Genomic DNA, 23451 nt, shown 5'->3' on the forward strand with positions numbered 1-23451 from the left:
GCCAGTCACCCATTTGGAGCAAATGTCGCAAATAGCATGGAAATGCTCTCTTAAGAATTAGTTTTAAAAAGCAACGAATGGATTCAAGCATGATTACTTGTTGATTGCCAAATTTCGAGTCTTAAAAAATGACGATTTATTCATGTATTGCTGAAACAGTCAAACCTGAAGGTTAAATAGTACTTGCGTGTATGCTTCATAAGATCAAGTTAATTCCAATATGTATGTGTGCTGCCTCATGTCATCGCAGGGACTCGATCCTGAGTCCCAGCATTATAAGTGCATTGTGTTCTCGTATTGGGCCTTATTTTGGGGTTTAGCTTAAGCCACTCAAGAGATCAATAGTTTAGTAGCATTGGAAACAAAGTGTTGGGCTCCCTTTTAGCCCAGATCTGAAATAGGAACGGACGTTTCCTCATTCATTCCGCATTTTGAGTTTAACTTTAGCATGAAGGGCCTTTTGAACTCCTTGAGGCTTCTTCTTTAATTAACTTTGACTCTTTTAAAAGTATATTGGAGGTGTGCCATATTAGACAATAAAATAGTTTATGGCCCTCCAAAACTTAGTTTGCATTACCTTTTAGAATTGGAATTGATGTGCGCCGTGCCAAACAAAATGACAATTGCATGGCCCTCGCTTAACTAATTTTGATTTAATCCTTAGAATCCGAGGTGTGCCATCTAGTGAAATTTCTGTGGCCCTCGCAATGTTGCAAATGCATATTTAATTTAGGCGTATTATTTTAACTATTTACATTCCTAAACTCGGTTGTGCATTTCATGTGACTCAAATCCAAATCTTGACAACGTTAAATAAAATATGTCGTGGATCGCGGGTGCATTTCATGTGGTGTGATCCAAAGGCGTGTTTTGTATAACGTTAAAATCTTCTTAAAATGAAATAAAAGCGGTTATAAAGTTAAAATCGAACCATAGGCTAAAACATGTACTAAAATCAGATAATAGGCAAATTGTAACACTTGAGCGACCGTGCTAGAACCACGGAACTTAGGAATGCCTAACACCTTCTCCCGGGTTAACAGAATTTCTTACCCAGATTTATGTGTTCGCGGACTGTAATACAGATTTAATCTTTCCTCGATTCGGAATTTAAAATCGGTGACTTGGGACACCATAAATTATCCCAAGTGGCGACTCTGAATCTTTAAATAAAATAATCTAGTTTCGATTGTCACTTCAAGTTGGAAAAAACTCCCTTATATACTTCCTTCCGGGGGTGGAGGTTAAAAGGAGGTGTGACATATGGTAAGTAACCCTTTATATAGAATAATGGGGGATCCTATCATAGTACAAACACATTTATTACAAAGATATGGAGATGGGATAGCTAGTCGACGTTAGATGCGGGCTTAGAATAGCCTGACAGACTTTGTCAGCTCTAGTTGCACCCTTTGGGAACTCTGCTCTTTTCCAATATAGTCGTTGGTCTGTATTTCCCCGAGGTCAAGCATCGACAGCCCTCGAAGGTGAACCTCGACCCTAGTCACGAGCCTTGGGAAGTATGTTCCTGGGGCATCATAATGACGAGGAAATTGGACCCTTCGATTTCATCGTGCTCAGATAGTCTCCGCGTTTCTTAGTGTGAAAGTGATAAGAATCATCCTTAAAACTTTGCCCCTCCGATACTCTTGCAACGATGACAGTCATAAGGTGCCAAAAGACGATGCACACGCAACCCTTGAAGGCATCCGCATTATTTATGGCAGTTAGCTGAACTTTGGCCTCCTTAAACACGCACGCGGGGCTTCTATAAATAATCCCCTTCTCGTTCTTTCCAACTCACTACATTTCCAAACCACAAAAAGGTTCCTTCTGCCTTTACTTTTGTTCTTTCCTAGAAATGCGATTTTCCTTTTTTTCAAAATTTTCTAGTAATTGCAAAAATTTCCACCTCTGTTTCTCAAGAGAATGTGGCTTCATACTCTTCTCTTTTATCTCAAGGTGAAGCGGCAATGCCTCCTCGTGCTGAGGAATGTATTCCAGGATTTTTCTTGATGGCTTTTGATTTCAATTTTGAGAAGCCTTCTTCGAAGCCGGGGCACCGTGAGCCCATGACTCAGTATATTAGCTCGATAGTAGACGTTGGAAGAGTGAGAGCTGATTGTCACTGGGGGGACATGGTGCTTGTAGAGATCCCTGCATGGTAGGAAGATACAACATATAAAGCAGATTTTCTCAGTGTGTATACTTACCTGTTTACCCTAGGGTCGGTGGGGTCATCTTCGCCCCCGATCGACCCCGTGATTCTTGACTTCTGCCAACAGTATCAAGTGACCCCTAGCCAAATTCATCCTTCATTCTGGCGTGTTGTTGATATGATCAGGTACTATGTGAACATGATCGAGGAGATGCCTTTCACCCTCGATCATCTGATCGGGATGTAAAGCCCTCATCTCTTCTATGGGGGTCTAATCAAACTCCACTACCGAACCCCGAGGGCCCTCTTCTCCTGTATCGAGGAGCTCGGGAATGGGGGATGGATAAGCCACTTTATTCGAGTAAGGACTTCTGACCTGATCCCGGCGGAAAGGATGTCGTTTCCCGAGAGGTGGAATGTGGAACGTAAGTAGACACATCATCTAGCATTCCCTTAATTCTCTTTGAATATGTTCTTCCACGCACTTAAGTTTTCTTCTAATGCAGCCGCAATAATTTATCCTGGCATGGTTCCGGACCTCCCGAGTTGGGACTGCCGTGTGGACTTGATTTTCCCGTATGCTGAGCGAGTGTGGCGTGATTTATCCCAGGCTTAGTGGGAAGCTAAGGATCATGGTGAACTTCTACCCCTACTGTAGTCATCCTTTTCGACCTAAATCGCTACTGGCAGCGGTCTTGTTCCCTATGCTTATCTCTTGCATTTATGTAGGTTTGGGGGAAGTCCCCTTGATGAAGGGACCATTACCCAGCGAGGAGGGTGATTTGGTACCCGATGAAGGGAAGAAAAGGCAAAGGGATCTGTCGGACGGATCTTCGGAGTCCAAGAAGGTTAAGGCGGAGGAAACTAAGGCTGACCTGGTAGCCCTAACTTCAAAAATGAAGGGAAACCGTCGAGTTGAAGGTGAGGGGGAAAATAGCTTCTCGACAGCGCCCGAGGAAGGGATAAGCCTGGCCGATCCTTGGGATGTAGAGATAGTGGCTCCCGAGTCGGAGTCTAATGTCGTTGCGGTCCAACTTCATAGCGGAGAGACAACTGAGAGGGTATCGGGTTTTTTCCCCCGAGTTGGTCGGTGGACAGAGTTCCCCTTGGTCTGGAGTACCTTCGTTAGGTGGTTCGGATGGGTCTAGTTCTGGGGCCTTAAATGGACAAGGGATGGTCCTTATTGACCCTGCTAGTGTCGTGGTCATGATTGATTCCCCTCAGGGAATGACCCTACCTCCTAAGGGAGTGCAAGATGTCCTGCACGAAGAATCTTCCAATGCGGGGATGCCTATCAAAGGCAGAGACGTGCTCGAAAGGATTCCCACCATTCTCGAGGGAATCCATGAGAATGATGCTTCCCTCGTCTTTGAAGAGATGATCAAGTAATCTTTGCGAACCCTGCCTGTTGCTCAGGCCTCGGTTGCTCCGACCTTTGTCTTTCTAACTTGTCTTTTTTCGTGGCTTCAGGGCAAGGTGCTTTACAATCAGACCCAATATCAGGCCGAGGTGACCCGTCATGAGCGCGAGAAGGCTCTCCTTACTTAACAGGTTATCTAGTCCCCTTTTGCCATTATCTGAATGTTTTACCAGATCCCAGTGTTTTAACATCTTGGATCTGATTCATGCACCTTGATAGGGAAGGTGCCCTACTGAGGGAGGAGCTCTGGGCCAAAGACTCCGAAGTCTCCGAACTCAAATAGCGTGAGAGAGAGCTAACATCCGAGAGGGATGCCTTCTAGGAGAAGGTGACCTTAGTTGGGCGTCAGATTAGTGATGCGAGGGAGGATAGTGACAAGTATAGAGGTCTCCATTTTGAGTTGGTAGTTGCATTATCCGGGATCAAAACTGAGGCCGAGGCGCTTATATCTTTACATGGAGAGGATGCCATTGCGACAAGCCCTCAAGGGGGAGGGCCCCTATGGAGGCCGAGCCGAAATTGACTCGGGATGTGGAGCATGCTCGATTGGGATCTCGAAGGCAGACTTTTGGGGACATACATGCGGGAGATATCATTTTTCCTGCCGAGCTTGAGAGGATGAAGACCCTAGAAAAGAGAGATGCTTCCTTACTTGCTTTCGGAGGTGCACCGGGTAGTGGCTTAAGAGGTGATATAAATGAAGGCAAAGCCCCCGAAGGGGAAGAAGCCATCGAAGAGGGGACACTGAAGGACCCGTAGTTGTTGGGGTGCAACCTTTGATGACGTAGGCTCGATGATAGATTAGAATTATATTCGGTTCTCTCTTTGTAAGGGTTTTTTCAAGACTTGTAAACATTCCCCTAGGGGCCATAAGATGGCTTTTTGTTTCCTATACCTTCTTTCCCTTTTGTTTTTTTGGAAATACAATGTGATGTATTTTGACTTTCGACCCAATGTCCCAGACCTTGGGTTAGACCCTCGGGCATTGTTATTGTCGAGCGACCTAGCTTTTATGTATCCGGCCAGCACAACCTTTGATCTCAGCGTTGGTGATAGTGACTCGTACGTATTGGGTCGGTACGCCCTTTAAGTGTAAGCTAGCATTTGAGCTCTTATGCTTTTGCTCTTAGGCATTTTTATTAGTTTGGGCTCAGTCTCCAAGTCAAATTTTGACTCGAGTTCATTTGACTCTCAAGTTTTAAAATTTTGAGCTGGCCCTTAGGCTCTTACGCGTCGGGTCGAAGGGACCTTATATGTGGGCTGGCGACAATGGCTCTTACGCCTTGGGTCGAAGCGACCTTTTATGTGGGTTGGCGAAAATGGCTCTTACACCTTGCCTTTAGGCATATTTAGTTAACTATTTTGGGTTCAGTCTCCGAGTCGGGTTTCGACTCGAGCTCATTCGACCCTCAAGTTTTCGGATTTAAGTGGGCTGGTGATAATGGATCTTACTCCTTGGGTCGAAGCGACCTTTTAGTGTGGGCTGGCAACAATGGGTCGTACACCTTGGGCCAATGCGGCCTTTTATTGGCTTTATTTTTCCCTCGTTAAGGACTTTTTGAAATACTTTTTGCCTGACTCTTCAATAGTTCGATAAAACCTCGATTACTAGTCATTATGTGGCGATAATCTAGCACCTCAGGAGGTTTGGCTCGGAGGTTGAGTATCTCAAAGCTTGTGATTTGGAATTGACATGGTCGAAGTTCTTTTGCCTATGTCGAGGGTAGCCTGTTTAGCTGGTTCTTTCCAAAGTATATTCAGAGTAATTGAAGGCCTATAATTTATAGCGAATGTCGAGCGTCCCCGCATCGCGTTAGTTTGGCTGGTACAGCCTTGTGACCGGAGTCATTTGTATTTGGCCTGAGCCTTTAAGTCCCGAGTGAAGAAGTTTCGGCATCTATATCGAGGGTATGCATTTTTAGGGGTCTTACAAGTTCGATATATAGCCGAAACTTTGATATCGGGTTTATGCCTTTAGTGAGGTCTTACAAGTTTTACATGTCTTTAAGGTCTTACAGTTTTGGATACTTGGTACAAGTATTGTTCACGCCTTGCTTGAGGTCTTACAGATATGGATTCTTGGTACAAGTATTGCTCATGCCTTGCTTGAGGTCTTACAGATATTGTTGTTGCCTTATGTAGGTCTTACAAGACTGAGGCTGCCTGCATGTGGCCTTACGACCTCGGGTTTTGATAAGTCGATGGAGGTGCCGCTTGACGGCAGTCCTCGAGTCATCGAGGATTTCGTGAATCGGGAGCCATTACTTCTAAACTTGGTATTGCCTCATTCAGAGCTTACGATTTTGGCTATTCCGACCCTGAAGTCATGCGATTTTTGAGATTTTGGCGTCAGTCTCCAAGTGTTCGGGACACCTTCGGTTTTGGAGACGTTTTATGATCTTGATATTGCCTCTTTGAGGGCTTATGAGTTTGGAGTTTCGACCCAGGGGTCGTTCAGGTGTCGAATTGTTGACGCCAATCCTCGAGTGTTCGGGACATTTTTGACAGAGGAGTCCTTTTCACTAAAACGTCGAGTTTCTTTTAATGCTCTGATGAAAAGTGTTCTTCGATTACTTGGTACAAGTATGCACATTTTTTGGGGTTAAAATCTTGGTTGCTCTATATGGGCACGGTTCGTTTGACCGTTTGGCCTAGTACATTACTTTTCCTATCGAGGTCCCATTTTGGGTATCTTGGCTTTCCTGAGTAGGTGACCTTCAGGGAGGATGCCCCTCATTATTTGAGGTGGATTGCAAAAGAAATCTTGAATACTTGTTGAGTCTCCTTAGGTGTCGTATGGTCGTTACCTCGTTAAAGACCTTGCCTGTAAAACCCTTCTAGGGACAAAATCTGGTCGAATGAAAAGAGTGCAACGCGTGCTCGAGGGTGTTTTCGGAATTTTCAATCAGATGCCCTAGCAATAATATCGTTTTAGCATTGATATGTTCCAGTTGCTTGGAAGTTGTTCGCCCTCCATGGTACCGAGCTTGTAAGACCCTTTGCCGACTACTCCGAGGACGTGGTACGGTCCTTCCTAATTTTGGCTTATCTTTCCTTCATTAGGGTTTCGGGTGTTAAGGGTGACTTTTCTTAGAACCAAGTCCCCAACTCCGAAATGTCGGAGGTTTGTTCTCCTGTTATAATATCTTTCGATCTTTTGCTTTTGGGCGGCCATCCGGACCAACGAGGCTTCTCATTTTTTATCTAGTAGTTCGAGGAACATTGTCATGGCCTCGTTTTTCGAGCTATCAGTGGTGTATTGGAATCTGGCGCTCGACTCCTCGACCTCCATTGGTATCAAAGCCTCGATGTCGTACACTAGAGAGAAAGGTGTTTCCCCTATGCTTGCTTTTGAAGTTGTTCGGCATGCCCACAACATTTTGGGCAACATTTCTCTCCACTTTCCCTTGGCGCTTTCCAGCTTCTTTTTTAAGTTTTGGATGATGGTTTTATTTGTGGACTCAGCCTGGCCGTTTGCACACGGGTGGTAAGGCGTCGATAGGATTCTCTTGATTTTGTGATCCTCAAGGAATTATGTTACCTTGCTCCAGATGAACTGCGTCCCGTTATCGCATGTTATCTCAGAAGGACTCCCGAATCGGCACATAATGTGGTCCTAGATGAAGTTAATGACTTCTTTCTCTCTTACCTTCTCGAAGGCCTATGCTTCCGCCTATTTTGAGAAATATTCAGTCATAAATAAAATAAATTTAGCTTTACCTAATACCGTCGGCAGGGGACCGACGATGTCCATCCCTCATTTCATGAATGGCCATGGCGATAAGACCGAATATAGTTGTTCGCCGGGTTGGTGAATCATAGGGGAAAATCTTTGGCATTTATAGCATTTTCGGACGAATTCCTTAGTATCTTTTTCCATGTTGTCCCAGTAGTAGCCTACCCGAATTATCTTTTGGACAAGGGAATCGGCACCGAAGTGATTTCCGCAAGTACCCTCATGAATTTCTCGAAGTACATAATATGTATCCCCTGACCCCAGACATACTGCTAGGGGGCCATCAAATGTTTTTTCGTATAGAGTCTTGTTTTCATCGAGCGAGAACCGGGTTGCTTTGGTTCGTAGGGCCCTCGATTCTTTTGGATCCACGGGCAATTTTCTGTCTTTTAGATAATCAATTTATTTATTTCTCCAGTCCCATGTCAGGCTGGTGGAATTAATCTCCGCCTGACCCTCCGTGATCACTAATTTAGATAGCTGACTAATAGCCCCGGGGAGTAGGTCGTCTTCCTCAATAGATGATCCCAGGTTTGCGAGGGCAACGGCCTCGCTATTCTGCTCTCAAGGTATACGGACCAAAGTCCATTCTTTGAAGCGACGTAATGCGACTTGTATTTTGTCCAAATACCTCTGCATCCTGTCTTCGCGGACCTCTTAGCTCCCATTCACCTGGTTCACTACCAGGAGTAAATCATATTTTGCTTCAATGGTCTCGGCTCCCAGGCTTTTGACCAGTTCTAAACCTGAAATCATAGCCTCATACTCGGCTTCATTGTTAGTCAATTTTTTAGTTTTTATAGATTGTCTAATCACGCCGCCTGTAGGTGGCTTTGGAACTATCGAGTTCGGAACCTCTCACGTTTGTGGCACCGTTAGTGAATAGGGTCCATACCCCTGAAGATGTGCCTAATTTCAGTAAAAGTTCCTTTCCTCCCTCGGGCACGAGGGAGGGCGAGAAATCGTCCACAAAGTTCGCCAGAATCTGGGACTTGATGGCCGTTCGAGGTTGATACTTGATATCATACCCCCGAGTTTGATGGCCCATTTGGCCAATCGACCCAATAGTTCGGGTTTATGCAATATGCTCCGAAGGGGGTATGTCGTTAGAACGCAAATATAGTGGCATTGAAAATAGGGTTTCAACTTTTGCGATGCGCTTATTAATGCAAGAGCTAATTTTCTAAATATCGATACCTAGTTTCGGCATCCCCTAGGGTCCAGCTTACATAATAAATAGGGAATTGCGTACCTTGCTCTTCTCGAACTAGCACGTCGCTTACCACTATCTCGGATACGACCAAATATAGATATAGTGTTTCACCATCCTTTGGCATGTGGAGTAGAGGTGGGCCAGCCAGATATTACTTCAGCTCTTCTAAGGCGCGTTGGCATTCTAGAGTCCATTCGAAGTTGTTTTTCCTTTTGAGTAAAGAGAAGAAATGATGGCTCCTATCGGATGACCTTGATATGAATCTTCCCAGAGCCGCTATTCGCCCTGTTAGCTGTTGCACGGCCTTTACATTGTTTACCACCATGATTTCTTCAATTTCCTTGATTTTATCGGGGTTAATCTCGATCCCCCTGTTTGATACCATGAAGCCTAAGAATTTGCCCGAACCCACTCCGAAGGCACATTTCTTAGGGTTGAGCTTTATGTTGTAACTTCTAAGGATGTCAAATATTTCCTGCAAATGAGTTAAATGGTCCTCTGCATGCAGGGACTTAACTAGCATATCGTCAATATAAACTTCCATGTATTTACCTACTTGATTCTCAAACATTTTATTAACTAGACGATGGTATGTAGCCCCTGCGTTTTTTAGTCTGAAGGGCATTACATTGTAATAGTAGGTACCATACTTTGTGATGAACAAAGTCTTCTCCCTGTCTTCAGAGTTCATCTGAATTTGATTGTACCCCGAGTAGGCATCGAGAAAGGTGAGGGTCTCATGGCCGGCCATAGCATCAATCAGACAATCGATGTTAGGCAATAGGAACGAATCTTTGGGACACGCCTTATTTATGTCTTTATAATCTACGCACATTCTTAGCTTATTTCCCTTTTTGGGTACCACTACTACGTTGGCCAGCCATTCGGGGTACTTTACCTCTCTAATGGACCCTATTTTAAGGAGTTTTTTTACCTCATCCTTGATGAATGCATGTATTATCTCGGACTGGGTTTTTCTTTTTTTGCTTCACCGGTTTAAACCTGGGGTCGACACTCAGTCGGTGGGAGGTTATTTCCAGCGGGATACCTATCATATCTAAGTGGGACCAAGCGAAACAGTCGATATTATCAATAAGAAATTGAATGAATTTTTCCTGAGTTCGGGGTTAATCCTGTTCCCAGGTATACCTTACGATCAGGGAGGTGTTTGATCAAAACAGCACTCCAGATCTTCAATTGTCGATTTCATTGCATCCGACTCTTCAGGGGCAATGAAAGTTCGAGGAGCGAGGAAATCTTCTTCGTCGTCTTGGGGGGTCTGTATGCTCCTAGATACATCCGAGGTCGGGAGTACGGGGGTCGACTCCTCCTTGTAAATTACAAATATTTCTTTCGCCGTATGCTATTCTCCATATATGGTTGTTATGCCATCCTTTGTAAGAAATTTAATAATCCGGTGCAGAGTTGATAGTACTGCCTTCATGCTCTGTATCCACGGCTTGCCAAGCATGCATTATACCTTATGTCGCTATTGATGACTTGAAACTTGGTATTCTGAACCGTATCGGATGTGTCGACTAGAAGGGTCATTTCCCCTTTTGTTACTTCATTGGTCATGTTGAAGCCGTGGAGGACTCGGGAGGCGGGTATGATCTGATCGAGCAACCTAAGTTGTTTTACTATCCTGACCTAATTACGTTGGCCGAGCTGCCTGCATCCACGAGCAAACTTTTAACTTGAATGTTGCTTAAAAGAAATGAGATTACTAGCACGTCATTGTGTGGTTCTGCCAAGGTCTCGAGATCCTCTTCGTTGAATGCGAGGGTTTCTTCGGCCACGCAGTCTTGGATCGTCCCTTCTATTCCGTGAATATTTTTGTCCGCTTGATCATGGGCCCTTGGGGAATGTCGGTCCCTCCAATAATCATATGAAGGGCATGCCGAGGAATCTCTTTTTGAGCCCAGGTTGGATTTTTCCAGGTTTCCCGCAAAACTTTTCGGCACTCTTTCTGGTGAACGTAAGGAGCGGTGCCAATGCATTGGGCATCGCGTGAGATCGTACTCGTGGAGGTCGGCTACGGTGCATTCACAGGGTTCTGTGGTGGTGTACCAACACATGGAACAGCCACACCATTCTCTCCTTGGTTCTCGAGGTAGCTGTTTTCATCTTTATTTACAAGAGTTAGGCATTTCAACCTGAAATTTGAAGATCTTGGACAAGAACAGATGTGAAAGATAACTGCGTTATGTGATGAAACCAGCAAGAAAATAATCACTATTATTTTTAGCCCCACGGCGGGCGCTAAACTGTTTACCGTAAAATGGTAATAACAATTAAATTTAATTATGGGACTCTAGAAATACGTGATATATTTTTATACTAGTTGTTAAGCAGTTCATGCTATGTATGTGAGACTTAGAAACGAAATGAAAGTTAAGGATAAGGTGATAACCAACCCGATAGGTTAATTATCGGGGCCTCGAGCTTGTCGATTCGGGGGCCTCGAGGTCGATTCCAGAGCTCGGCTAGGGGCTATCGAAGGTGGTATAAGTATAACTAATAGTTACAATAAAATTAATAAAGGCTCTTTATAGCCAATAATAAGCAATAAATGATGAACAATAGCGAAGATAGTAAATGGAAGCAATAATATCAAGAGAATATGTTAGAGAGCAAAGAGAATGTTCTTGTTTATTTAGTATGGAGCAATCAATCCTTACAATGTGGCAAGGAGCCCCTTTATATATAAAAATAGGGGATCCTATCATAGTACAAATTCATTTATTACAAAGATATGGAGATGGGACAGCTAGTCGACGTCATGATGCGGGCTCAGATAAGCTTGACAGACTTTGTCGGCTCTAGCTGCACCCTTTGTGAACACCCCTCTTTTCCAATATAGCCGTTGGTATGTATTGCCCCGAGGTTGAGAATTGACAGCCCTCAAAGGTGAACCTCGGGCCCAGTCTCGAGCCTTGGGAAGTATGTTTGCAGGGTATTATAATCACGAGGAAATTGGACCCTCCGATTTCACCGTGCACATTCTATTACATAGAAAAGTGTGTGAGGCTAAGAGCTATCCAAAAGCTATTTTGAGTACAGAAGTAGATCAATAGAGTGGTGTTACACGTGAAGAGATAGAGTTTCTTGACTAGAATCGGAAGATGAATTTTATTTTGACGTTTTCCTTTTTGTTAGTGCATAAGTAGATACATGGTGTCTCCTGGTAAAGAAAATTAGTAGGGACTGAAATGGATCTTGAGATACTTGAGCGTACTACAATTCCAGCCAATAAGTTTAGTCATTCTATAAACTTGATTAGTGTATAAAGTACTTAGTAGAGCCCCTACAAAGGCTGCGAATAAAGTAGAGAGATTTTATTCCTATTGATGAAGAGAACTTAAGTAAGGGGAAGATTTGTTGTTTATATCTTGAATTATGTGAATCCTAATTATGTCAAATTTCCAGGTGGCTTTGGAGAACTCATTGTCATATTAGTTTGGGAACCCTTTTCCTTTGTAGGTTTGAAAAATATTTGGAGATCTATAAAGGGATTATAATTAGAGATCTATTATATATGTGGAGGACTCTCTCTCATTAAATCTTTATATTATTATTTTTCTATTTAATTTATATGTGACTATATGATAATTAACTTATGATCTTTTAGAATAATTATGATTCACCAATAATTCTTGTCCCAACTATTTAACCCAAAAATATGTTTCTTGATCAAAGTCTAAATTTAGAAGGAAATCAGTTACTGATAACCAAGTTTTACTTCACTTTTATAATGATATTTAAAAAAATGATAAGTATGGCAAAGGAACTAATTGATGGTTGTCACACCTCCTTTTTGCGTGCCCCGCCCCGAAGGGTAGAAAATACGCGAGGGAGTTTTTCCAATTTAAGTGACAATATTCGAAATGGGATTATTTATTTTAATTCAGAGTCGCCACTTGGGAAAGGTTTGGTTTTTGGTGTCCCAAGTCACCGGTTTATCTTGAATCCCAAATCGAGGAAATTTTCGAATTTTCCAAATGAAGTCTGCGAACCAAAAATTCTAAGTAAGGAATTCTGTTGACCCGAGGGAAGGTGTTAGGCACCCTCGAATCCCGTGGTTCTAGCACGGTCGCTTAAATTGTTATAATGGCTAAATATCTGATTTACATACATGTTGTGACTTATGTGCTTTTATTAAGTCTAAACCGCTTTTATTATTATCATTTATTTTTATGGAATTGCAACGTCGTGAAAATGCATCTCGGACCACGTCACAATCAATGCACCCGTAATTGTAAACACATTTTGACTCCGTTGAGATTTGGATTTGGGTCACATCAATGTGCACCCGTGTTTAAGAAGGTTAAATTATTAAAGGTACGCCTAAAGCAACTAGCGTATCGTTATTTTGGGAAGGCCGTAAAATTCGCTAAACGACTTGTCCCGAATTCTAAATATTTTAATATATACATTTAGAGGGCCCCGCAGCTTATGCATTTTTGTTTGTCGAGGCTCGTCTCGTTATTTTAAAAAAAAAGGATATCCTAAAGTGGCTACATTTCTATTATGTTTGTTTCTAAAAAATAGAGAGGAAAAGGTACGTGCTAATTCAATTGCATGCTTTTAGCCAAATCCGTATTTCCTGTTAATCATCCGATTAGTTGTTTACAAGATGAAGAATGCCATATCTCGTGGAACCTGCTTTTAATTTGATAAAAAAATTACGTACAAGCTGATGAAATGCTACACTTACATCCAAACATTTCTTGAATTGAATTTAAATAGACTTATTTAGGCTAGATTAAGGGAATTAACTACTAGGCATTATTACTAATGGGGATTCGAACATGATCCTATATACTGCCTAACGGGACCCGATAAAGGAAAAATAAAACAGAACAGCATTGTGTAAAGTGGAAGTATTCTATCCTATGCATATCATTATAGCTAAACAGGAATCTGGTCAGTCACTATGTCAATTATCCGTACATTCTGTGTACTGTACAATTACATACCTCGTATCAACAAACAACTATAAACTAAGACACAAGAGACCAAACTCAGTTAAGTATCAATTAACTAATCTTTTCATGCTATTGAATTACAAACTAATCAATTATACAAAAAGAAATCAATATACCATGAGTATTACAACAGATATTTAAACTTCTTCAACTTCTTTCATTTCATGCTTTCAAACTGTTACAGTTACACCAATATGGGACTCGAAATGTGTACCTGGATACTGAAATGCAAAGAAGAAGTGGAAGCAGAAGAGTCAGCAGCAGCATCAACAAGAATGGCAGTAACAACAAAGCGATACAGCAGCAATGACAATCCCAGACAAAACAGACCAAAGCAGAAAACCAATGGTACAGTACTCAATGTCGATCTTTTCAAATACTCAAGGAAAAATCCTAAAACCTGATAGAAGCAAAAACAAACTGGGTGCTGGATTTCAGACAACGAAAGGATGAGGAAAGGTAGTGTTTTTGGTTCCAGACGAACAAGAATTTCTTTTCTAAATCTCTCTTCCTGATTTCTGAAAACTCTCTTTCTAACTCAGAAGTTGTTTCTGTCTGGTTTCAGCTTCTCTTTTGTATGTGTGTGTGTATCTGTGTCTGTATGTTTGTATCTATGTTTTCTCAAAAATCTTCTCCTCTTTTTCAAAAAAAATTCTCCTCTTTTATTAATGGAAGTTCCCCTCTTTTATAGCCTAACATCAGGCTATTCACAGCCTGTTAAAACACATCAGAACCTATTCCTTTTTAGCTGTTTTTCCAACTCAAACATTTAAAATTAGGAAACCCCCATCATATTCCCTGACAGTCCCCTTTTAACATTTATTAAACTAAAAGCAGGCCAGGGGCAGCAAGAATATAATCTGAAAGCATATGCTGTCAAACTATTTTAATCAAAAAGGGCATTTATGCACATGTTGTGCACAAGTGCACATGCCCCCCTCCCCCAATTCAAATTGCAGTTACAGACCATACCCTTAAGTTTCTAATTCAAATACAACAACTATAAGTAGTCATTACTCAATTCCTAATTTGATTTAAGTAGGACTTCAGCAGAAAAAAACCTAATCAAATTATTGTCATTCAAAGCTTTGAATTTATTGACGATGTGTATCGACTCGACTATACTAATGGTAACATATACAGTCGAAGCTAATGAATCAGAAATCTAAAGGTATCAACAAGGATTCAAATTGTACTGACTAAGCAAAAGTTGTACTGGGGAATCAGTCAATTTCAAAGTTCAATTGACTGTACAGTTCATATACATATACACATTATCAGTGAATAGAAGACAGACTCGATCAAACACATAGGTGGACAAAAACAGTTTGATAAAATTTAAAAGACACAAGTTAAACAAAACATTTGTCCATACGAATAAACCTTTAACAACACATGTACTAAATAAAGAAAAGCAAACAAACTTACCTTAAAATCTTTGAAAGAAAAAATTAGAAAAATCAGCTCGTGTTTGAACGGACCCTTCTTTAGGGTTGAACGGACTTTAATCGAAGTGTTCTCAGCTGAGAACACTTCGATTAAGGTCTATTAGACCCTAATCACTTTAGCTCTAACGGACACAGGCCAGGCTTGGGGTTTCTAGGGTTCATAGATGGTAGATTTGGGATTTGGGTTTCCATGGTTAGATTCGGACCAAACCAAACATGGTTTGGTCACGAGGGAGGTCCGGGGACTATTTGGTATGAAACTGGGGTACATCGGTGTAAGTTGAGGTTCTGCTCGAATCTTCAAATGAAGATTCGAGCAACTGGGATCTGATTCGAGGGAAAAGGATAACAGATCTATGCTCAGGGTAATGAGGTGGTCCTATGGTGTCAAGGAGGGGGTCACCGGCGTTCATGCCGCCAGGATTTTGGTGAAGGGAAATGGGGGCGGCTTTAGGGTTCCGGAGTTCTGTGAAGGGGACGACCTAAGGCAAAGGGGGGGGGGGTTGGTTTAGGCGCGGGGTGAAGGGGGAAGGGTTTATATACGGGGTAGATAATTGTGTCTGGGCCGTTGGATTGAACGCGATCAACGGTCTGGATCTGAAGGTCTAACTGAAACGATGTCGTTTAGCTTACTAGGGGTTGGGTTGGTCCGGTGGAACGGGTCGGGTTTTGCCCGTGGGTATGGGAAATGCGATCTTGGCCGTTGATCATTCTGAGATCAACGGACCAGATCAGACCATATCAAAACGATGTCGTTTGGAAGCTCCTGAGGTCAGCTGGTCTGGACCTGGGCAAACACACGTTCTGGGCTTGATTTTGGGCCTCAGATAAAAATGGAAACAGGCCCAAATTTGATTTCAACCCAATTTTGCACTCTTTTCTTTTATTTTTTTTTAAAACAAAACCTAATTAAACCAAATTAAAATTCATTAATTAAACACTTAATACAATTATTTACACATATATATTAAAATATTTAAAGTAGGTAAAATCAAACAAGGCAACAATCAGGACAAAGATGCATATTTATGATTTTTCATTTAATAACCGGATTACGGTTCAAACTACGCATGACACACATTTTTTGTATTTTGTTTTAATAAAAATAAAAATGGGCCAAAATCATAAATAATTAACAAAGTGCCACGTAAAAATCCAGAAATTGTACAGCAAGACCAATTGCTATTATTTTCGTTTCTTTTTGGAGTGATTGTCGCGAAAACAAAAATCACGTGCTCACAGCTGCCCCTCTTTGTTCGAAAACACGAAGAGTTTTCGTGCAAAGATAAAGTGAGCGGATATGAGCGATTTTTGCCTATTGGACTACTCCGTGTGAAGCATCTTTTGAAAGATCTGACCGAATCTTGCTTCCGAGATTTCCTACATATCCTGGGCTAAACAGGAATCAGGTCAATGTAGTTCGGGAAGTTTTGGCAGCTGGGACTACCATGGGATTGCAATGCTTGCTGTTACTGTTGTTGCCGCTGTTGTTGTTGCTTACTGACTCCCTTACAAACAAAGGAAAATTGAAACTGAACTAATTACGTATGCATGCCAAACGCTAGTTACAAGATTCCTATCTATGATTCTTTTGCGACTTGATCCTGGGTCTTAGCTGATTCTGCTTGTAGACTTCGATCTGAATCTTGATGCTTGCGAGTTGTAGGTGCCTGTTCATTTCAGGTGCTGGGTAAGACGGGGTTGGTAGAATTCGGGACCTTGATCAAACCTTTGAACAATCCGCCCTCGCCTTTCCGAATATCCCGACACATCTTCTTTTGTCTTTTTCTTCTTTTCTTTATTCTGGATTGAGACTCATCCCGTAGGTCGTCTCGATCCATTCACCTCGAGGATAGACCTGTGGGGAAAAACAAACGAACGAAATTTTCTGCCCCAGTTTCACTAGAGAAATTTCGTGAATTATTTGCCAGGAAGTCCATAGAATCAATGAAGGAATTGGGTCGACGATATCGCCACCAGGTAAGAATACTCAGTTTAGGGTTGGAACCCTAAGGCTGGCGGAATGGAAATAGTTCAGTTCAGGTTTTAAAACCCTAATGCTGACTAGCTGGGGAGAAGCTCAGTTTAGAGTTGAAATTCTAATGCTGACCAACTGGGGAAAAGTTCAGCTTAGGGTCGGGGCCCTAATGCTGATTGAAGGAAAAGAGTTCAGTTTAGGGTTTAAAACCCTAATACTGATTAAAAGAAAAGGTTCAGTTTAGGGTTTAAAACCCTAATGCTGACTAAAGGAAAAGTTCAGTTTAGGGTTTAAAACCCTAATGCTGACTAAATGGAAAAGTTCAGTTTAGGGTTTAAAACCCTAATGCTGACTAAATGGAAAAAGTTCAGTTTAGGGTTTAAAACCCTAATACTGACTAAAGAAAAGAGTTCAGTTTAGGGTTTAAAGCCCTAATGCTGACTAAAGGAAAGAGTTCAATTTAGGGTTTAAAACCCTAATGCTGACTGAAGGAAAGAGTTCAGTTTAGGGTTTAAAACCCTAATGCTGACTGAATGGAAAAAAGTTCAGTTTAGGGTTTAAAACCTAATGCTGACTGAAGGAAAAGTTCAGTTTAGGGTTTAAAACCCTAATGTTGACTAAAGGACAGAGTTCAGTTTAGGGTTTAAAACCCTAATGCTGACTGAAGGAAAGAGTTCAGTTTAGGGTTTAAAACCCTAATGCTGACTGAAGGAAAGAGTTCAGTTTAGGGTTTAAAACCCTAATGCTGACTGAATGGAAAAAAGTTCAGTTTAGGGTTTAAAACCCTAATGCTGACTGAAGGAAAAGTTCAGTTTAGGGTTTAAAACCCTAATGCTGACTAAAGGACAGAGTTCAGTTTAGGGTTTAAAACTCTAATGCTGACTGAAGGAAAGAGTTCAGTTTAGGGTTTAAAACCCTAATGCTGACTGAAGGAAAAAGTTCAGTTTAGGGTTTAAAACCTAATACTAATTAAATGGAAAAAAGTTCAGTTTAGGGTTTAAAACCCTAATGCTGACTGAAGGAAAAGTTCAGTTTACGGTTTAAAACCCTAATGCTGACTAAAGGACAGAGTTCAGTTTAGGGTTTAAAACCCTAATGCTGACTGAAGGAAAGAGTTCAGTTTAGGGTTTAAAACCCTAATACTGACTATAGGACAGAGTTCAGTTTAGGGTTTAAAACCCTAATGCTGACTGAAGGAAAGAGTTCAGTTTAGGGTTTAAAACCCTAATGCTGACTGAAGGAAAAAGTTCAGTTTAGGGTTTAAAACCCTAATACTGATTAAATGGAAAAAAGTTCAGTTTAGGGTTTAAAACCCTAATGCTGACAGAAGGAAAAGTTCAGTTTAGGGTTTAAAATCCTAATGCTGACTAAAGGACAGAGTTCAGTTTAGGGTTTAAAACCCTAATGCTGACTGAAGGAAAGAGTTTAGTTTAGGGTTTAAAACCCTAATGCTGACTGAAGGAAAGAGTTCAGTTTAGGGTTTAAAACCCTAATGCTGACTGAAGGAAAAAGTTCAGTTTAGGGTTTAAAACCCTAATGATGATTAAAGGAAAAGTTTCAGTTTAGGGTTTAAAACCCTAATGCTGCTGAAGGAAAGAGTTCAGTTTATGGTTTAAAACCTTAATGCTGACTAAAGGAAAAGTTCAGTTTAGGGTTTAAAACCCTAATGTCGACTGAAGGAAAGAGTTCAGTTTAGGGTTTAAAACCCTAATACTGATTAAAGGAAAAGGTTCAGTTTAGGGTTTAAAACCCTAATGCTGACTGAAGGAAAGAGTTCAGTTTAGGGTTTAAAACCCTAATGCTGACTAAAGGAAAAGTTCAGTTTAGGGTTTAAAACCCTAATGCTGACTGAAGGAAAGAGTTCAGTTTAGGGTTTAAAACCCTAATGCTGACTGAATGGAAAAGGTTCAGTTTAGGGTTTAAAACCCTAATACTGATTAAAGGAAAAGGTTCAGTTTAGGGTTTAAAACCCTAATGCTGACTAAAGGAAAGAGTTCATTTTAGGGTTTAAAACCCTAATGCTGACTGAATGGAAAAAGTTCAGTTTAGGGTTTAAAACCCTAATACTGATTAAAGGAAAAGGTTCAGTTTAGGGTTTAAAACCCTAATGCTGACTGAAGGAAAAAGTTCAGTTTAGGGTTTAAAACCCTAATACTGATTAAAGGAAAAGGTTCAGTTTAGGGTTTAAAACCCTAATGCTGACTAAAGGAAAGAGTTCAGTTTAGGGTTTAAAACCCTAATGCTGACTAAAGGAAAAGTTCAGTTTAGGGTTTAAAACCCTAATGCTGACTAAAGGACAGAGTTCAGTTTAGGGTTTAAAACCCTAATGCTGACTGAAGGAAATAGTTCAGTTTAGGGTTTAAAACCCTAATGCTGACTAAAGGACAGAGTTCAGTTTAGGGTTTAAAACCCTAATGTTGACTGAATGAAAGAGTTCAGTTTAGGGTTTAAAACCCTAATGCTGACTGAAGGACAGAGTTCAGTTTAGGGTTTAAAACCCTAATGCTGACTGAAGGAAAGAGTTTAGTTTAGGGTTTAAAACCCTAATGCTGACTGAAGGAAAAAGTTCAGTTTAGGGTTTAAAACCCTAATACTGATTAAATGGAAAAAAGTTCAGTTTAGGGTTTAAAACCCTAATGCTGACTGAAGGAAAAGTTCAGTTTAGGGTTTAAAACCCTAATGCTGACTGAAGGACAGAGTTCAGTTTAGGGTTTAAAACCCTAATACTGACTGAAGGAAAGAGTTCAGTTTAGGGTTTAAAACCCTAATGCTGACTGCAGGAAAGAGTTCAGTTTAGGGTTTAAAACCCTAATGCTGACTGAATGGAAAAAGTTCAGTTTAGGGTTTAAAACCCTAATACTGATTAAAGGAAAAGGTTCAGTTTAGGGTTTAAAACCCTAATGCTGACTGAAGGAAAGAGTTCAGTTTAGGGTTTAAAACCCTAATGCTGACTAAAGGAAAAGTTCAGTTTAGGGTTTAAAACTCTAATGCTAACTGAAGGAAAGAGTTCAGTTTAGGGTTTAAAACCCTAATACTGATTAAAGGAAAAGGTTCAGTTTAGGGTTTAAAACCCTAATGCTGACTGAAGGAAAGAGTTCAGTTTAGGGTTTAAAACCCTAATGCTGACTAAAGGAAAAGTTCAGTTTAGGGTTTAAAACCCTAATGCTGACTGAAGGAAAGAGTTCAGTTTAGGGTTTAAAACCCTAATGCTGACTGAAGGAAAGAGTTCTGTTTAGGGTTTAAAACCTAATGCTGACTGAATGGAAAAAGTTCAGTTTAGGGTTTAAAACCCTAATACTGATTAAAGGAAAAGGTTCAGTTTATGGTTTAAAACCCTAATGCTGACTGAAGGAAAAAGTTCAGTTTAGGGTTTAAAACCCTAATACTGATTAAAGGAAAAAGGTTCAGTTTAGGGTTTAAAACCCTATTGCTGACTGAAGGAAAGAGTTCAGTTTAGGGTTTAAAACCCTAATGCTGACTAAAGGAAAAGTTCAGTTTAAAGTTTAAAACCCTAATGCTGACTGAAGGACAGAGTTCAGTTTAGGGTTTAAAACCCTAATGCTGACTGAATGGAAAAGGTTCAGTTTAGGGTTTAAAACCCTAATACTGATTAAAGGAAAAGGTTCAGTTTAGGGTTTAAAACCCTAATGCTGACTGAAGGAAAGAGTTCATTTTAGGGTTTAAAACCCTAATGCTGACTGAATGGAAAAAGTTCAGTTTAGGGTTTAAAACCCTAATACTGATTAAAGGAAAAGGTTCAGTTTAGGGTTTAAAACCCTAATGCTGACTGAAGGAAAAAGTTCAGTTTAGGGTTTAAAACCCTAATACTGATTAAAGGAAAAGGTTCAGTTTAGGGTTTAAAACCCTAATGCTGACTGAAGGAAAGAGTTCAGTTTAGGGTTTAAAACCCTAATGCTGACTAAAGGAAAGAGTTCAGTTTAGGGTTTAAAACCCTAATGCTGACTAAAGGAAAAGTTCAGTTTAGGGTTTAAAACCCTAATGCTGACTGAAGGAAAGAGTTCAGTTTAGGGTTTAAAACCCTAATGCTGACTAAAGGAAAAGTTCAGTTTAGGGTTTAAAACCATAATACTGATTAAAGGAAAAGGTTCAGTTTAGGGTTTAAAACCCTAATGCTGACTGAAGGAAAGAGTTCAGTTTAGGGTTTAAAACCCTAATGCTGACTAAAGGAAAAGTTCAGTTTAGGGTTTAAAACCCTAATGCTGACTAAAGGACAGAGTTCACTTTAGGGTTTAAAATCCTAATGCTGACTAAAGGAAAAAGTTCAGTTTAGGGTTTAAACCCCTAATGCTGACTGAATGGAAAAAGTTCAGTTTAGGGTTTAAAACCCTAATACTGATTAAAGGAAAAGGTTCAGTTTAGGGTTTAAAACCCTAATGCTGACTGAAGGAAAGAGTTCAGTTTATGGTTTAAAACCCTAATACTGACTGAATGGAAAAAGTTCAGTTTAGGGTTTAAAACCCTAATACTGATTAAAGGAAAAGGTTCAGTTTAGGGTTTAAAACCCTAATACTGATTAAAGGAAAAGGTTCAGTTTAGGGTTTAAAACCCTAATGCTGACTGAAGGAAAAAGTTCAGTTTAGGGTTTAAAACCCTAATACTGATTAAAGGAAAAGGTTCAGTTTAGGGTTTAAAACCCTAATGCTGACTGAAGGAAAGAGTTCAGTTTAGGGTTTAAAACCCTAATGCTGACTGAAGGAAAAAGTTCAGTTTAGGGTTTAAAACCCTAATGCTGACTGAATGGAAAAAGTTCAGTTTAGGGTTTAAAACCCTAATACTGATTAAAGGAAAAGGTTCAGTTTAGGGTTTAAAACCCTAATGCTGACTGAAGGAAAGAGTTCAGTTTAGGGTTTAAAACCCTAATGCTGACTAAAGGAAAAGTTCAGTTTAGGGTTTAAAACCCTAATGCTGACTGAAGGAAAGAGTTCAGTTTAGGGTTTAAAACCCTAATGCTGACTGAAGGAAAGAGTTCTGTTTAGGGTTTAAAACCTAATGCTGACTGAATGGAAAAAGTTCAGTTTAGGGTTTAAAACCCTAATACTGATTAAAGGAAAAGGTTCAGTTTATGGTTTAAAACCCTAATGCTGACTGAAGGAAAAAGTTCAGTTTAGGGTTTAAAACCCTAATACTGATTAAAGGAAAAGGTTCAGTTTAGGGTTTAAAACCCTATTGCTGACTGAAGGAAAGAGTTCAGTTTAGGGTTTAAAACCCTAATGCTGACTAAAGGAAAAGTTCAGTTTAAAGTTTAAAACCCTAATGCTGACTGAAGGACAGAGTTCAGTTTAGGGTTTAAAACCCTAATGCTGACTGAATGGAAAAGGTTCAGTTTAGGGTTTAAAACCCTAATACTGATTAAAGGAAAAGGTTCAGTTTAGGGTTTAAAACCCTAATGCTGACTGAAGGAAAGAGTTCATTTTAGGGTTTAAAACCCTAATGCTGACTGAATGGAAAAAGTTCAGTTTAGGGTTTAAAACCCTAATACTGATTAAAGGAAAAGGTTCAGTTTAGGGTTTAAAACCCTAATGCTGACTGAAGGAAAAAGTTCAGTTTAGGGTTTAAAACCCTAATACTGATTAAAGGAAAAGGTTCAGTTTAGGGTTTAAAACCCTAATGCTGACTGAAGGAAAGAGTTCAGTTTAGGGTTTAAAACCCTAATGCTGACTAAAGGAAAGAGTTCAGTTTAGGGTTTAAAACCCTAATGCTGACTAAAGGAAAAGTTCAGTTTAGGGTTTAAAACCCTAATGCTGACTGAAGGAAAGAGTTCAGTTTAGGGTTTAAAACCCTAATGCTGACTAAAGGAAAAGTTCAGTTTAGGGTTTAAAACCATAATACTGATTAAAGGAAAAGGTTCAGTTTAGGGTTTAAAACCCTAATGCTGACTGAAGGAAAGAGTTCAGTTTAGGGTTTAAAACCCTAATGCTGACTAAAGGAAAAGTTCAGTTTAGGGTTTAAAACCCTAATGCTGACTAAAGGACAGAGTTCACTTTAGGGTTTAAAATCCTAATGCTGACTAAAGGAAAAAGTTCAGTTTAGGGTTTAAACCCCTAATGCTGACTGAATGGAAAAAGTTCAGTTTAGGGTTTAAAACCCTAATACTGATTAAAGGAAAAGGTTCAGTTTAGGGTTTAAAACCCTAATGCTGACTGAAGGAAAGAGTTCAGTTTATGGTTTAAAACCCTAATACTGACTGAATGGAAAAAGTTCAGTTTAGGGTTTAAAACCCTAATACTGATTAAAGGAAAAGGTTCAGTTTAGGGTTTAAAACCCTAATGCTGACTGAAGGAAAAAGTTCAGTTTAGGGTTTAAAACCCTAATACTGATTAAAGGAAAAGGTTCAGTTTAGGGTTTAAAACCCTAATGCTGACTGAAGGAAAAAGTTCAGTTTAGGGTTTAAAACCCTAATACTGATTAAAGGAAAAGGTTCAGTTTAGGGTTTAAAACCCTAATGCTGACTGAAGGAAAGAGTTCAGTTTAGGGTTTAAAACCCTAATG

This window comes from Nicotiana sylvestris, chromosome 3 (genome assembly GCF_000393655.2).
Source record: "Nicotiana sylvestris chromosome 3, ASM39365v2, whole genome shotgun sequence".
NCBI classification, from domain to species: Eukaryota; Viridiplantae; Streptophyta; class Magnoliopsida; order Solanales; family Solanaceae; genus Nicotiana; species Nicotiana sylvestris.